A 12,559-nucleotide genomic window follows, 5' to 3' on the forward strand; every position below is an offset into this window, starting at 1 on the left:
CATGTGATCGCTGATTTTCCCGCCATTTTCTCTTAGACCTGAGGGAATCGGAGAAATTTCAGCAAAAATGACTCTTGGTATCAGGAGCACAGGAGAACCAAGGAGCTCTTCTAAGAACAGAAACACATTGATTGATTGACTGACTGCATGTGATGTCGACGCTGTGTGACTAAAGGCATGCATGCTCCGAGTATCAGGAGCGCAGAAAAACCAAGGAGCTCTTCTTAACACAGGGACACGTTGATTGATTGCATGTGATATCGACGCTGTGTGACTGAAGGCATGCCTGCTTGATTGGGAGGGCATGTGATCGCTGATTTTCCCGCCATTTTCTCTCAGACCTAAGCGAATCGGAGAAATTTCAGCAAAAATGACTCCTGGTATCAGGAGCACAGGAGACCCGAGAAGCTCTTCTAAAAACAGGGACACATTGATTGATTGATTGACTGCATGTGATGTCGACGCTGTGTGACTGAAGGCATGCCTGCTTGATTGAGAGAGCATGTGATCGCTGATTTTCCCGCCATTTTCTCATAGACCTGAGGGAATCGGAGAAATTTCAGCAAAAATGACTCTTGGTATCAGGAGCACAGGAGAACCATGGAGCTCTTCTAAGAACAGAAACACATTGATTGATTGACTGACTGCATGTGATGTCGACGCTGTGTGACTAAAGGCATGCATGCTCCGAGTATCAGGAGCGCAGAAAAACCAAAGAGCTCTTCTTAACACAGGGACACATTGATTGATTGCATGTGATATAGACGCTGTGTAACTGAAGGCATGCCTGCTTGATTGAGAGGGCATGTAATCGCTGATTTTCCCGCCATTTTCTCTCAGACCTAAGCGAATCGGAGAAATTTCAGCAAAAATGACTCCTGGTATCAGGAGCACAGGAGACCCGAGGAGCTCTTCTAAAAACAGGGACACATTGATTGATTGACTGACTACATGTGATGTCGACGCTGTGTGACTAAAGGCATGCATGCTCCGAGTATCAGGAGCGCAGAAAAACCAAGGAGCTCTTCTTAACACAGGGACACATTGATTGATCGCATGTGATATCGACGCTGTGTGACTGAAGGCGTGCCTGCTTGATTGAGAGGGCATGTAATCGCTGATTTTCCCGCCATTTTCTCTCAGACTTAAGCGAATCAGAGAAATTTCAGCGAATATTACTCCTGGTATCAGGAGCACAGGAGAACCAAGGAGCTCTTCTAAAAACAGGGGCACATTGATTGATTAATTGACTGCATGTGATGTCGACGCTGTGTGACTGAAGGCATGCCTGCTTGATTGAGAGGGCATGTGATCGCTGATTTTCCCGCCATTTTCTCTTAGACCTAAGCGAATCGGAGAAATTTCAGCGAAAATGACTCCTGGTATCAGGAGCACAGGAGAACCGAGGAGCTCTTCTAAAAACAGGGACACATTGATTGATTGACTGACTGCATGTGATGTCGACGCTGTGTGACTAAAGGCATGCATGCTCCGAGTATCAGGAGCGCAGAAAAACCAAGGAGCTCTTCTTAACACAGGGACACATTGATTGATCGCATGTGATATCGACGCTGTGTGACTGAAGGCGTGCCTGCTTGATTGGGAGGGCGTGTGATCGCTGATTTTCCCGCCATTTTCTCTCAGACTTAAGCGAATCAGAGAAATTTCAGCGAATATGACTCCTGGTATCAGGAGCACAGGAGAACCGAGGAGCTCTTCTAAAAACAGGGGCACATTGATTGATTAATTGACTGCATGTGATGTCGACGCTGTGTGACTAAAGGCATGCCTGCTTGATTGAGAGGGCATGTGATCGCTGATTTTCCCGCCATTTTCTCTTAGACCTAAGCGAATCGGAGAAATTTCAGCGAAAATGACTCCTGGTATCAGGAGCACAGGAGAACCGAGGAGCTCTTCTGAAAACAGGAACACATTGATTGATTGATCGACTGCATGTGATTTCGAGGCTGTATGATTGAAGGCATGCATGCTCCGAGTATCAGGAGCGCAGAAAAACTGAGGAGCTCTTCTTAACACAGGGACACGTTGATTGATTGCATGTGATATCGACGCTGTGTGACTGAAGGCATGCCTGCTTGATTGAGAGGGCATGTGATCGCTGATTTTCCCGCCATTTTCTCTAAGACTTGAGCGAATCGGAGAAATTTCAGCGAAAATGACTCCTGGTATCAGGAGCACAGGAGAACCGAGGAGCTCTTCTAAAAACAGGGACACATTGATTGATTGACTGACTGCATGTGATGTCGACGCTGTGTGACTAAAGGCATGCATGCTCCGAGTATCAGGAGCGCAGAAAAACCAAGGAGCTCTTCTTAACACAGGGACACATTGATTGATTGCATGTGATGTAGACGCTGTGTGACTGAAGGCATGCCTGCTTGATTGGGAGGGCATGTGATCGCTGATTTTCCCGCCATTTTCTCTCAGACCTAAGCGAATCGGAGAAATTTCAGCAAAAATGACTCCTGGTATCAGGAGCACAGGAGACCCGAGGAGCTCTGCTAAAAACAGGGACACATTGATTGATTGATTGACTGCATGTGATGTCGACGCTGTGTGACTGAAGACATGCCTGCTTGATTGAGAGGGCATGTGATCGCTGATTTTCCCGCCATTTTCTCTCAGACCTGAGCGAATCGGAGAAATTTCAGCAAAAATGACTCCTGGTATCAGGAGCACAGGAGACCCGAGGAGCTCTTCTAAAAACAGGGACACATTGATTGATTGACTGACTGCATGTGATGTCGACGCTGTGTGACTAAAGGCATGCATGCTCCGAGTATCAGGAGCGCAGAAAAACCAAGGAGCTCTTCTTAACACAGGGACACGTTGATTGATTGCATGTGATATCGACGCTGTGTGACTGAAGGCATGCCTGCTTGATTGAGAGGGCATGTGATCGCTGATTTTCCCGCCATTTTCTCCAAGACTTAAGCGAATCGGAGAAATTTCAGCGAAAATGACTCCTGGTATCAGGAGCACAGGAGAACCGAGGAGCTCTTCTAAAAACAGGGACACGTTGATTGATTGATTGACTGCATGTGATATCGACGCTGTGTGACTGAAGGCATGCCTGCTTGATTGATAGGGCATGTGATCGCTGATTTTCCCGCCATTCTCTCTAAGACTTAAGCGAATCGGAGAAATTTCAGGGAAAATGACTCCTGGTATCAGGAGCACAGGAGACCCGAGGAGCTCTTCTAAAAACAGGGACACATTGATTGATTGACTGACTGCATGTGATGTCGACGCTGTGTGACTAAAGGCATGCATGCTCCGAGTATCAGGAGCGCAGAAAAACCAAGGAGCTCTTCTTAACACAGGGACACATTGATTGATCGCATGTGATATCGACGCTGTGTGACTGAAGGCGTGCCTGCTTGATTGAGAGGGCATATAATCGCTGATTTTCCCGCCATTTTCTCTCAGACTTAAGCGAATCAGAGAAATTTCAGCGAATATGACTCCTGGTATCAGGAGCACAGGAGAACCGAGGAGCTCTTCTAAAAACAGGGGCACATTGATTGATTAATTGACTGCATGTGATGTCGACGCTGTGTGACTGAAGGCATGCCTGCTTGATTGAGAGGGCATGTGATCGCTGATTTTCCCGCCATTTTCTCTTAGACCTAAGCGAATCGGAGAAATTTCAGCGAAAATGACTCCTGGTATCAGGAGCACAGGAGAACCGAGGAGCTCTTCTGAAAACAGGGACACATTGATTGATTGATCGACTGCATGTGATTTCGAGGCTGTATGATTGAAGGCATGCATGCTCCGAGTATCAGGAGCGCAGAAAAACTGAGGAGCTCTTCTTAACACAGGGACACGTTGATTGATTGCATGTGATATCGACGCTGTGTGACTGAAGGCATGCCTGCTTGATTGAGAGGGCATGTGATCGCTGATTTTCCCGCCATTTTTTCTAAGACTTGAGCTAATCGGAGAAATTTCAGCGAAAATGACTCCTGGTATCAGGAGCACAGGAGAACCGAGGAGCTCTTCTTAAGACAGGGACACATTGATCGATTGATTGACTGCATGTGATGTCGACGCTGTGTGACTGAAGGCATGCCTGCTTGATTGAGAGAGCATGAGATCGCTGATTTTCCCGCCATTTTTTCTTAGACCTAAGCGAATCGGAGAAATTTCAGCGAAAATGACTCCTGGTATCAGGAGCACAGGAGACCCGAGGAGCTCTTCTAAAAACAGGGACACATTGATTGATTGATTGACTGCATGTGATGTCGACGCTGTGTGACTAAAGGCATGCATGCTCCGAGTATCAGGAGCGCAGAAAAACCAAGGAGCTCTTCTTAACACAGGGACACATTGATTGATCGCATGTGATATCGACGCTGTGTGACTAAAGGCGTGCCTGCTTGATTGGGAGGGCATGTGATCGCTGATTTTCCCGTTATTTTCTCTCAGACTTAAGCGAATCAGAGAAATTTCAGCGAATATGACTCCTGGTATCAGGAGCACAGGAGAACCGAGGAGCTCTTCTGAAAACAGGGGCACATTGATTGATTAATTGACTGCATGTGATGTCGACGCTGTGTGACTAAGGGCATGTCTGCTTGATTGAGAGGGCATGTGATCGCTGATTTTCCCGCCATTTTCTCTCAGACCTAAGCGAATCGGAGAAATTTCAGCAAAAATGACTCCTGGTATCAGGAGCACAGGAGACCCGAGGAGCTCTGCTAAAAACAGGGACACATTGATTGATTGATTGACTGCATGTGATGTCGACGCTGTGTGACTGAAGACATGCCTGCTTGATTGAGAGGGCATGTGATCGCTGATTTTCCCGCCATTTTCTCTCAGACCTAAGCGAATCGGAGAAATTTAAGCAAAAATGACTCCTGGTATCAGGAGCACAGGAGACCCGAGGAGCTCTTCTAAAAACAGGGACACATTGATTGATTGACTGACTGCATGTGATGTCGACGCTGTGTGACTAAAGGCATGCATGCTCCGAGTATCAGGAGCGCAGAAAAACCAAGGAGCTCCTCTTAACACAGGGACACATTGATTGATCGCATGTGATATCGACGCTGTGTGACTGAAGGCATGCCTGCTTGATTGGGAGGGCATAAGATCGCTGATTTTCCCGCCATTTTCTCTAAGACTTAAGCGAATCGGAGAAATTTCAGCGAAAATGACTCCTGGTATCAGGAGCACAGGAGAACCGAGGAGCTCTTCTAAAAACAGGGACACATTGATTGATTGATCGACTGCATGTGATTTCGAGGCTGTATGATTGAAGGCATGCATGCTCCGAGTATCAGGAGCGCAGAAAAACTGAGGAGCTCTTCTTAACACAGGGACACGTTGATTGATTGCATGTGATATCGACGCTGTGTGACTGAAGGCATGCCTGCTTGATTGAGAGGGCATGTGATCGCTGATTTTCCCGCCATTTTCTCCAAGACTTAAGCGAATCGGAGAAATTTCAGCGAAAATGACTCCTGGTATCAGGAGCACAGGAGAACCGAGGAGCTCTTCTAAAAACAGGGACACGTTGATTGATTGATTGACTGCATGTGATATCGACGCTGTGTGACTGAAGGCATGCCTGCTTGATTGATAGGGCATGTGATCGCTGATTTTCCCGCCATTCTCTCTAAGACTTAAGCGAATCGGAGAAATTTCAGCGAAAATGACTCCTGGTATCAGGAGCACAGGAGACCCGAGGAGCTCTTCTAAAAACAGGGACACATTGATTGATTGACTGACTGCATGTGATGTCGACGCTGTGTGACTAAAGGCATGCATGCTCCGAGTATCAGGAGCGCAGAAAAACCAAGGAGCTCTTCTTAACACAGGGACACATTGATTGATCGCATGTGATATCGACGCTGTGTGACTGAAGGCATGCCTGCTTGATTGGGAGGGCATAAGATCGCTGATTTTCCCGCCATTTTCTCTAAGACATAAGCGAATCGGAGAAATTTCAGCGAAAATGACTCCTGGTATCAGGAGCACAGGAGAACCGAGGAGCTCTTCTAAAAACAGGGACACATTGATTGATTGATCGACTGCATGTGATTTTGAGGCTGTATGATTGAAGGCATGCATGCTCCGAGTATCAGGAGCGCAGAAAAACTGAGGAGCTCTTCTTAACACAGGGACACGTTGATTGATTGCATGTGATATCGACGCTGTGTGACTGAAGGCATGCCTGCTTGATTGAGAGGGCATGTGATCGCTGATTTTCCCGCCATTTTCTCCAAGACTTAAGCGAATCGGAGAAATTTCAGCGAAAATGACTCCTGGTATCAGGAGCACAGGAGAACCGAGGAGCTCTTCTAAAAACAGGGACACATTGATTGATTGATTGACTGCATGTGATATCGACGCTGTGTGACTGAAGGCATGCCTGCTTGATTGATAGGGCATGTGATCGCTGATTTTCCCGCCATTCCCTCTAAGACTTAAGCGAATCGGAGAAATTTCAGCGAAAATGACTCCTGGTATCAGGAGCACAGGAGACCCGAGGAGCTCTTCTAAAAACAGGGACACATTGATTGATTGACTGACTGCATGTGATGTCGACGCTGTGTGACTAAAGGCATGCATGCTCCGAGTATCAGGAGCGCAGAAAAACCAAGGAGCTCTTCTTAACACAGGGACACATTGATTGATCGCATGTGATATCGACGCTGTGTGACTGAAGGCATGCCTGCTTGATTGGGAGGGCATAAGATCGCTGATTTTCCCGCCATTTTCTCTAAGACATAAGCGAATCGGAGAAATTTCAGCGAAAATGACTCCTGGTATCAGGAGCACAGGAGAACCGAGGAGCTCTTCTGAAAACAGGGACACATTGATTGATTGATCGACTGCATGTGATTTCGAGGCTGTATGATTGAAGGCATGCATGCTTCGAGTATCAGGAGCGCAGAAAAACTGAGGAGCTCTTCTTGACACAGGGACACGTTGATTGATTGCATGTGATATCGACGCTGTGTGACTGAAGGCATGCCTGCTTGATTGAGAGGGCATGTGATCGCTGATTTTCCCGCCATTTTCTCTTAGAACTAAGCAAATCGGAGGAATCTCAGCGAAAATGACTCCTGGGTATCAGGAGCACAGGAGAACCGAGGAGCTCTCCTAAAAACAGGGACACATTGATTGACTGCATGTGATGTCGACGCTGTGTGACTGAAGGCATGCCTGCTTGCTTGAAAGGGCTCGAGAGCGCCTGCTGAGCGAACCACGGATCAAGAGTAACGGTTGAAAAGAAGAAAACATGCACCCGAATTATTGAAGAGGAGAGGAAAATTAATTACAACAGATAGGTTTCTAGTTTCAGTTTCAGTTTATTCAATATGTTTCTATCGTAGTACAATTGTTTTTGTGTCAGTGTATAGTACTTTAAGAAGTTGCGAAATTGTCGTATCATGGTCCAAGTCAAGAAGAAATGGAAAAGAGTGATCGTCCATTACATAAGAAATTCAACAATTATATGCTACAGAAGAAGTGCAATACACAGCCTCAGGCAGAATATGAAATATGTTATACGAGATATTTATCATTGTAGTTCATAAGAAGAGATTAAGCTCTGGTCTGCGTGCAGGTGTACTGAAAGGCCATCTGTAGGATATGATATGTATAATAGTATACTGTTACTATCTGATGTAACCTGTTATAAAACAAATCAATCTGGAATGAATTGATTTCTCTGTATTATCTTTGTTTTTGCTGAGGTGTTTGTCCCACGATTTCTGAAATCCGTTGTTTGCTATGCGCTGAATTTAATTGTTCCAATAAGGGTCATGTGAATCGATATTAAGGTGAATAGCGTTTTTTTACAAGATGAAAGAAAAAGCAAGGCTTGCCCCTTTGGATTACTGGTGAAAGTTCTAATGATTTTGAATAATGCTTAGATGCACTATTGCGACCTTACTTGCCGAGAGAAATTGTTTGCACGCAATGGATGAAAATCACAGCCAAAGAACTGAAGATTTCCCTCGTAATTTCTCTGCTGTTGGTCCTAAGCGTTTCTTGACGTCTTTAAGTCTCATAAACATTCAAAAGTCATTCACTGCTGGAGACCGCAGCATTTATCCAGAAAAATGATAATTGATGACTTGACTCAAACTTATTTATGTTTGAAATTGACCCAAGGTCAACGTACTTATTTTCATTTCTACTATTCAGCTCAATGAAATATCACAGTTATTTCTAAATTTAATCATCGTACATATTCTTAGTATACTCGTACGTGCATCCTGTAATACGATAGTATTACAATGTTTATAGCATAAATCTTACATCAAATTCTATCAATAGCATCACATGGTAAGGTGTAACCGTTCATTGTATTTACATCTTGTAACGATTCGGAAGAACAATCTTACAAATGGAATTACAGTATCTACGGGATAAAGCTTATAACAAACACTATCAATATCATCACCTAATACGGGTTGCAATCATTTATTGAATTCACATCTTTCAACGAAACAGAAATACAATTTTTTTATGACCAAGTCAATAACAAATAAAATCAATATCATCTCATAAATATATCATTAATCTTAAATCAGAAAAATATGTCTCATAAACTTATCATTTCTTCAAAAATAGAAACTCATAGCAGGGTGAAAAATTTCCACTTCCGTCAATCTATCAAAATTACTGATCATAGCTCCACTTGCATGGAACTTGCGCAATAAACTTTGGCGTAAAAAGAAATAATCCTCAACTTTACAGATCAATTTTCAATCAGTGAGATACTTATATTCACCATGTTAATCATTCAGATTGACATATAAACACAAAGCAATGTTCATAATTGTTAGTCTTCCGTTTCAGAATATTTTAAGTTCATTTTTATATCCACTATTATAAGCCTTCTGTCTTCTAATGTCGCAGCAATTCCTTTCAGTTCGACTTTCCTTTTGCGATTAATGTGCGTATGTGTGTGTGGTCGAAGAGCTCTAAATCATCTGCAAGCATGCAATACGTCGGCCATCATCGTTAGAATTTAATGGAAATTCCATGAACTCTGTGTGAGTTCCGGGCAACAGACGTATTGCTGGCTAGAGGAATGCGATTATCCTATACCAGCGAACGGTCCGGCATTATATGCAGTGTGTATGTTCGGTTCCTCTATCTTACGGAAGTTTGATCGAGGTATCCAGGAAACTTATTTCTGAAAAGTAGAAAATACATATGACTTTAATCTCGTGGTCGACTACTTAACCCTTCGACTGTTCCAGTGCCAGACATGTCGACAGAAAGAAGTCGTGCCACTTTTGTGTCATGACACATATGTGGGAATTTTAAAGAAACAAATGTTTTTACTACATCGATTTGACTCTAATTTGGTAAATGATCGTTTTTAAGCTCGCTAAATTATAGAATAAATCTATGAAATGTTTTTTTCAACACAAAAGTGGCACGAAAATCACATTTTTGTCTGACTGATAAGGGGTTGATGACGGAATCAAAATATCAATATGAGTACGTATATTAATTCACACGATTGTTCCCGTAGACCAATGAGCATTTGTGCGTAGAAATACCTGCTCATTACGTGACGTCATTAGTTTAGCTGTGACACTCCATAACTTCCGGCGCTCGGACTCCGTGGGGCGAAGCTTTTCTAGGAATCGGGAGGCTAGGACTGGTTTCCAAATGCGCCAATCAGGCAATCGCTCGTTATGCTGCGCTGATTTGGTATGAAGGCTGATGTAATCCTGTGCTGATGCAATATGGATTCACACGTATATAATATACACCAAGGCGTGTGACGAGATGGCGCGGTCTGAGGTAGAAGTTAGCGCACCAGAAGTTATGGAGAGAATCCATCGTACTAACTTTTGATTAAATTAGTCCGCAAATGAATAGAGTCAGCGAAGTAGCGATCTGATCAGTCTGCCAGCAGTCTGTGCGCAGATCTTTCTGAGGTCACTCATAGTAGGTAGATAGGTACATTAGATTCTTCGATGTAGGATGTTGAGTAGATTACCATCAGACCTTCGCAGTAATTACCTATAGCTGACATACCGTCTGGGAAGAACCAGTTTTAATTGGAAAGATGGGGAATTTGTAGTCTCTGGTTTTTTTGCTGGAACGTGAATGAAGGGTTTTTAAAGTAGAAAAGACAGACTGATCAGACATCCGTATAATGTATTTCGAATACGACGTTGGAATCAAGTATTCAAGGGTTAAACCCAGGATTACGTGTAACCTGATGAAGCATGAATCGCCATCCATTCAAATGTTTGTTAAATATTCACGAGGCGTTTCCCAGAACATGCATAACGTGTTTCTGACTGACCTCCTCATGGCGCCCCACCATTATATATCCGTTTTAAATAACGCGAACAGAAAAACGCGAATTTGTACCAACAATGAGTGTAACGAGTGACGTCTGAAATCCCCTTTCCGAGTTACCCGAAAATACGTTCGGCAATTCCTTTACTGATCTTTCTCAATTTCTTTCCAATTAGCGATACTTGATTGATTACACCTTGTTAGGAAAACCATTGATAGTCGATACAGGTGGCGTTGAGAAGTTATTGCTTTGAAGATAATTACTCATTTATCAGTCGAGATGACTGTCATCTTTTCACAAAATCCAATAAGGCCTGGAGTGTAATGCGACTTTCGTAATTGCAGATCATATTTGGACAGTTAATCGATTCGATAAGGTGAATTTTCTGTTGCACGGTATAATAATGATTGTGAAACGTTTCGTCCCGTAACGAGCCCACAAGTTATAAAAGACTTCCTTGTGAAATGTACCACGACTTTATAATTTTAATAAATTTCTATCATGCGCCCCATTTCTCCCTTCCTTTACATATACGCTAATTGTATTTTATTCGTGGACAGAATTTGTTTCAGAGTCCGTAATTTTTTTTTTTTTTTTTTTTTCAACAACAATCTTCCGACCCTAGGTAAAATAAGTAGGTAGACAACAACGATGGAGAAGTATGAGAAATCAGTTACCTCTCTGATTTTCCCGAGGTATTTCACTTGGCAAGTTCCTCTTTCATTCTACTTTGTGTCATGACGTGGCTGCCCAAATTCAATACTTGACGAACGCGTAGAATTTTCTTCGTCTTGGATAAAAAAAAAAAAAATGATAAAAATTAGTTTCGTTTCCTTGCTAAGCATATAGGTGTATATATATACATATATATATATATATATACACATGATAGACGGAGGATCTTCGCAGAAGCACGGACGAAAGTATAAAACAGCCCGGGGAGTGTGAATGACTTCCCAGGATTGAATTTAGTGAATTATAAAAACGAGCCGCGTGGCTAGCAATCTCGGAAGTGAAAGCCACGCGAGTTGAGGTTACATAGAAGGTATGGGGGTGACGGAAAAAGTAGAGGGACGGAAAATAGAAGCTTACTCAGGGAGAAATGAATGAAGAAAAAAAATCGATTCAATTCCTTCCAGTGAGAAATGAAAGTGGTAAAGTCATCCGCCGTTGATTACTGTCCAATTTATTTTACGTGCCTGTAAAGTCGAAGTTGAAGTAATCAACAATTCTGTCACTGAGTATTTTTTCAGTTTCCAGTCAACGTTTTTAAATGTTTTTAAACACCTGATGAAAAGTACGAACTAGAGAACAAAACAACATAAATCATGCCTTGAGCGGACAAGTTAGATTAATAATGGAACCAATCAATCTCTGGAAATGGTCAGAGGTATATGAGTGTCGAGAGAAAGGAAGTGGTTGAATGAAAGGAGAAGAAGTGGAGAGGCTTAACGGCCCTTTTTGATTAGCCTCGACCCGGTTGACAAGCTTTTTACGTGGGCGAAGCTTCCATATCATGCTTCTTATAGCGTTCATTTACGTTTTTCCAGTTTGTTAATTTTTTCCTTCCCCGTTTGCCTGCTTTCTTTGTCGACTTATCTTTTCACTCTATTCATGCCAACGCGAATATTACAGATTCGTGTGTCGATACAACTTCGTTATTTGTTTTCCGACGTGTCTTTCACCTCGTCAAGTGACGTAGTCATGGAAATTTTTTCGTCATTTTAAACTCACTCTTAGCTGAAGGGACAGAGAAGTTCGACAACTCGCATCGTGCGTCGTTCTTAGCTAATAGTTTGACTTTCCTTAACCTCCAAGATGGCGGTGCTGTCGATTGGACAACGTGACGTGGAATGATGATGTACTTCGGATTGCGAGGATGGGCTGAAACAAAGGATAATATTGTCAAACAACTAACTCATCAAATTTAGAAGTTATCTCAAGGACGGAAAACGCGAGGCAGAAAGCTACGTGATTAATTAAACCTTCGCGCGTTTTCCCCGGTTCCAAATTTCAAACGGTCATCGCCTCACCGGATTCTCCTCAACAAAATTTACTCATTTTCAAGCTTACCGAATTTCATCGCAAATGAATAAGCACCTAAACACATGAACGAAAAAGTTTCCAGTTGTTTGTATGAAAGTTGCCAAAATTGATTGCAAAAACAAGTTCTATTGGATTAAAAAATCGAGCGCATAGAACAGAATTAAAACCCAATTAAAAAAGGCACCTCTGCGCAAAATTGTA

The 12,559-nt window shown here is 43.0% G+C and overlaps 1 protein-coding gene across 4 annotated transcripts in view; it reads right to left on the reverse strand.

Moving 5' to 3' along the window:
* Window positions 1–10,989: 10,989 nt before the first annotated feature.
* Window positions 10,990–12,559, reverse strand: part of Brd8 (Bromodomain containing 8) — a 94,795-nt gene continuing 93,225 nt past the window's right edge. For all 4 annotated transcript variants that reach the window (XM_069138003.1, XM_069138004.1, XM_069138000.1 and 1 more), the window contains 2 exons: window positions 12,047–12,196; window positions 10,990–11,102 (listed from right to left, as the gene is read on the reverse strand). The gene's annotated coding sequence lies outside the window, so the exon portion shown is untranslated. The remainder of the gene's footprint in view (window positions 11,103–12,046; window positions 12,197–12,559) is intronic.

This window comes from Neodiprion pinetum, chromosome 7, assembly GCF_021155775.2.
Source record: "Neodiprion pinetum isolate iyNeoPine1 chromosome 7, iyNeoPine1.2, whole genome shotgun sequence".
NCBI lineage: Eukaryota > Metazoa > Arthropoda > Insecta > Hymenoptera > Diprionidae > Neodiprion > Neodiprion pinetum.